We start from the raw sequence: 5,407 nt of genomic DNA, 5'->3' as shown, positions 1-5,407 counted from the left end.
CGAGCATATCTCTTCCTTCACATGTAATGAGGCATGCATACGCTCGAGATAGTGTTCACCGTATTGCATGCTAGCTATGCAACACTCTAACGTATAGACTGTCACAACTAGCTCGACGTGAAAGCTATAATGTTTTATACTTTTGCTAACTATGGAACAAAAGTTGTTTCGCTTCGAGACAAGATCTGTAAGCTCTCGCTCGGATCCAAGTTTACATGCAAAACATGCATGGTCCCAGCTGTATATTAACACATCTAAAATATGATCGGGTGTAATCCATACGTTAGGCTAAGATTTACCCCTCATTGCAAGGCACCACTTAATTGCCAGACTGTGTATGCCTTGGCCAAAAGCACTGGCTGGAAGTAATCCATCATGAGCACTTCGGCCAGATTGCATCAGTGAAACACGAGTCGGGGCCAGTGGGTGCGCAACAAGCCCGTGGTGACCCGTAGATAACACATGATTTGACAATATCTAATTCTTTCCAGACCTAGTAGAGTGTGTGTGTTCTCAGTATTCACATGTCTCGAGAAGCATAAGAATATACGTCGCTCAAAAAATTGCTTTGATGGTTTCAAGATAGCATGATAGTGTGCCATGAGTTACCTATAATAAGTTGTCTTACATGTGTGTACCGCAGAAGAACCAGTCTCAAATGTGTTCAAAATACACCAGTGTGACACAAGTATGCATACAAACAATCATCACAATAAAGTTGAAAATGCTGCAAACGATGGGAGCAATTCTACAGATTGGTTCGTGCAACCGTTCTTTTTGCAGGCTCATGAGGCCCAGAAGAGCACTCACGCAAGCACAACAGATTTTTTGTCTGCATGATTGTCAGCCCTCAGGATGAAAAAATAAGACCGAGATGGCCCAGCCCAACACACCTTTTTTTTTAGAAAAGGAGGATGACCCCCGGCCTCTGCATCTGGAAGATGCATACGCCATTTTATTGATTATTCTCGAGGACCTTACAAAGTATTACAACAATGTGCCTGAATCCACCATCTTGGCAACATATGCCACTACTCCTATTCAAAATGATGAAGGAGTGCTAGTTGGGCCACTACCCGAACCACTCACCTAAGCCTAACATCAAAAGCCGGAAGCCGAAACACATTCGGAAGCCCCAACCGAGCCACATACCGGGTCTGGGGCACGATCCGGTCAGACGCACTCGTGTGTCGTCGCCGCCATCTTCCACAGGTCCGTCTTCAGATCATATTGAGGCTTCTACCTTGTCTGGCCACTCTGCCATTGACGTCACCATGACGCCGGACAGCAACCTCCTCCTGCGCGAGTCCATCTTCGTGCATCGGACGCCGAGCCTCCACAGCGCCATGCCGCCGATATCCGTCACCATCAATGTGTGAGATGAAGCACCGCTCCACCATCCCCCCAGCCAGCACTTACTCCAAAACGATGCCCCCGGGAGGGAAAGCGATAAAACGCCATCATCGTCCGATCCGGAAGACCCAGATCTAGGGTTTCCCCCGGAGCATCCCAAGCCTGATGACGCAGACTGCAACGACGATGCCTCGACAAGGGAACGACATCTAAGACGCCGCCATCGTCCGCCATGACCGTAGTCGGCGCGATTTTCATCGGCAGTTGCTCCACCAGACATGCGCCGCCGACGTCGCTGGTCCCTTCAACCGGAACAAACTCCAAAACAATGCCCTAAAGAGGGACTACGACGCAAAAGCGCCGCCATCGTTCGATCCCAAGGAGATCTAGGGTTTCCCCCGGAGTTGCCCGCGCTGTCAAGGACCAGACAAGGGTAGAATCCCGCGGATCTGCCCAGCCCAACGAGTCGCACCCACCACCGTGCCGACGGCAGACCAGCGATCAAGGCCCACGCATGGGCATAGATCTGGCCGCGCCGCCGCAAACCGATCCGGTCACGCCGCCGCCGTCCCTGGCGGCCGCGACGCACCAGATCGCGAGACCTCCTGCCGCGGGGAAGCGAGGTCGCCGATGCGCCGCCACCACCAGTCGTGGCGTCCGGCCCGCCCGCCACGCTCCGGCCGGGGGGCGCTGTCCTGCGCCAGCCCCACCCGAGCGAGAGGGCCCGAGTCCCCGCCGCCGCCGGCGACGGCAAGGCTTCGCCTGGCCGCGCCCTTGGGCGGCGGCGAGGGAGGAGGAGGAGTGGGGGAGGTCCGGCCGATGGGATCTGGGGCCTCCCGGTCGCCCACGCGGGGGGCGGCTCGGGAGGGTGAGGGGGAGGGGAGATCCAAACAGCCCAACACACTTCATTTCATGGGAGAAGAGAGAGTTATGATTCCCTGCTAGCACATAAGGGCTGATGTGGAGGTGAGTGAGAGGCATAGTTTTAAAAACCAGACCAAGGCATTGGTTAGACCGAAAAAAACCTAGATCTGGTGTGTCCTCAAGCTCTACATGCCCGTGCATATATTCGCATGTATACACTACTTGTAACCATCCACGACAAACCTCTGGCAACAAACCTTGTTCACATGCATCCTATCAGGAATCTACCAGCTGTAAAAATTGATTAGCTCTTTTTCATGTGTATGTGTCAGCCCAAAGTATTGGCCGGAAGCAATCAATTGTTATCACTTCGCCGGTTTACATGGCCGAGACGTAAGCCGGGACGAGGGACACGCAATGAGGCCGTGGAAGACACGGTGACTACTAGACAACATACGATTTGACAACCTCCAATTCTGCTCTGATCTGGTAGAGTGTGTGTGTGTTCTCGTTATTCACATGTCTTGGGGCAGCCACATACGAAGTAGAAAAAATTGTTCTGGTAGATCCAAGATATCATGATAGTGTGACAGAAGTTATCTGTAATTAGTGAACCTCCAAGCTCAAAGATGTTTACAATACGTCATATGTGACACGAGTCTGCCTAGATACAATTATCAGCATTAAGTTAAAAAAACTATTGGATGATGTACTTTTTTCTTGATAAGTAACGTGTTCTCGTGCGTGGAACATAAGTTGGAAGATGTAGATGTAGAGTCAAGAAATTAATCCCAGATTATCGAAATTTGATATGGTTGTCTCTGTTCACACTTTGGCAGCTCGTGGTTCTACTTTTTACAAGACTCGGTTTTGGTAATAGCATTCCACGTAATTAACCCCTCCTCTCTCTTTGTAAAAAATAATCATCCTCATTCATCCATCGATTCAACACCAACAGGTGGAAAATTGATGCATAAATTATTTTTACCAGTGGAAAAATCGTAGGGTTTTCTGTAGCTCATGCTACACGGTACCCCTTATCTTTGCCATCCATTTATGCATCAAGATCCGTGCAAACACATTTGTCTTTTTTGTTTCTCTCAAACGACACAACATATGAACTTCAAATTTTGCAGAACAACAATACATTCTAACTACAATATAGGAAAAAACTTTCAGATTTTTTCATGCATTTTAAATACTTGAAATAATATTTTTATTCAAATAAAATCTCATTTTGTATATTTATATCAGACCAAAAAATCTGAAAGTTTTTTCACACATTGACGTTCTAATGTTTGTTCGATCTGCAAAGTTTGAAGTTCATATGTTGTTTCAGTTTTGAGAAACAAAAAAGAGAAATCTTCTTGTTGTTAGTTAGTTGGAGAGTACGGATCTCAAAGCAAGGCTGGAGGGTTGAGGATAAGAGATTTCATGTAGCCTGAGTTACAAAGAAACTTTGTGAAAATCATAATACGGTGGAAGGAAATTTAGAAAAATGCAATCACTGTATATAATGTGCCTTGTATTAGCACCTAGGGAATACATTCCTTGTATTAGATATATTCATTTTTTTGTAACCCATATAAACCCCCAAAATATATAATACACACTACAATAGTTATCCGCGTAATGGAAAAGTTGGTTACCGATGGCAGAGGAGGAGCCCACGGCGGAGCACGGCCTCAAGCTTGCCATCAAAGACTACCCTTTCGCTAATGACGGGATCCTCATCTGGGGCGCGTTCAAGGGGTGGGTGCTGGCATACGTCTCCTGGTATTACTGGGACGTTGCCACCGTCGCCGGCGACGTGGAGCTACAGGCGTTCTGGAAGGAGGTGTGCACCTGGGACACGGCGATAAGAAGCATGCGCCCTGGTAGCCTAAGCTGCATACGCCGGAGAGCCTAGCGCACACGGCCACACGCTCACCACCATCATCTGGGTCGCGGCGGCGCACCACACGGCGGTCAACTTCCGGTAGTATGACTTCGGGGGACACTTTCCGAACCGGCCCTCCATCGCTCGCACCAACATGCCGGTGGAGGAGCCTGTGGACAACCACTACCAGCGCTCCGAGAATGCTTCCCGTCGCAGGTGCAGGCAAAGCTGGTGATGACGGTTTTGGACGTGTTGTCCAGTCACTCTCCTGACGAGGAGTACCTCGGAGGGATGGAGAGCGCACATTGGGGTGACGACACCATGGTGCAGGCGGCGTAACTGAGGTTCAACGAGTGTCTTAAGGAGGTGGATGGGATCATCGACGGAAGGAACAAGGACAGGAAGCTCAAGAACCGGTGCCGTGCCGGCATCGTGCCGTAGCAGCTCATGAAACCATTCTCCCAGCCCGGCGTCACCGGCAAGGGCATCCCCAACATCATCTCCATTTGATTCTACAGAGCTAAAATAAACCACATGTCTCTGATCCCTTTTCTAGCTGATGAGTTCGACGCACTTGTGGAAAACCTGCTGCGAGGTGCTTGCCGTCTGAACACCTACAGCGCCGTGACAACTCACAAGCATGAATCTTACATTCTTAAGAAGTTGATCCCAATTCTCACAACAAATAGTTAATTTCAGTCTTATATTTTCTTTTCATTAGATTTAGTTATTTTTACCAACTATTTGTGCATTTTTTAACAAATTACTGCAGCAACGCGTGGGATATCATCTAGTCATTACAAGTTTTTGACAACCTTCACAGAAACTCCGACATAATACAAGGCAAAAACCAAAAAGCACCATCTCGCAAGATGCTAAGAAGATCAGTTGCTGGTTAAGCCAAGGCCGTCGCTGTTGCCGTAACAGATTATTTGCTTCATTCTTTCAAATTAATACTTCTATAATGTATAAACTATGGCGGATACTTCAGTTCAGTGATCTATACATCAAAGCGAAAGCTTATTTCAAGAGAAAAATAAGAAGACTTGACGTTTCACAGAAGGCCTGGCAAATGTTGGTTTCGCTTTGTAGATCTAATCTACATCATCTACAACTTCTGTTTTGAAAGTTGGGGTTTGCTTCGTACAACTCCTTTAGAAATGTATACAAATCACTTCTTCTTCGGTACAAGTACAACCACCTTAAATACATCGATGTACGAAACCTGTCAATATCCCTTCGTAACAATGGGCAGGATGGTCTTTTTTAAAGTACTTTTTTTATATGTGGCTTGTGTACGTCCCACACACA

The 5,407-nt window shown here is 47.8% G+C and overlaps 1 pseudogene; it reads left to right on the top strand.

The window, feature by feature from the left end:
• Positions 1-3,868: 3,868 nt before the first annotated feature.
• On the top strand, positions 3,869-4,606 carry LOC125520117 (annotated as a pseudogene).
• The last annotated feature ends 801 nt before the right edge of the window (positions 4,607-5,407 follow it).

This window comes from Triticum urartu, chromosome 7 (genome assembly GCF_003073215.2).
Source record: "Triticum urartu cultivar G1812 chromosome 7, Tu2.1, whole genome shotgun sequence".
NCBI lineage: Eukaryota > Viridiplantae > Streptophyta > Magnoliopsida > Poales > Poaceae > Triticum > Triticum urartu.
The sequence above is the reverse complement of the archived record's forward strand: the minus strand, read 5'-3'. Positions and strand labels throughout refer to the sequence as shown.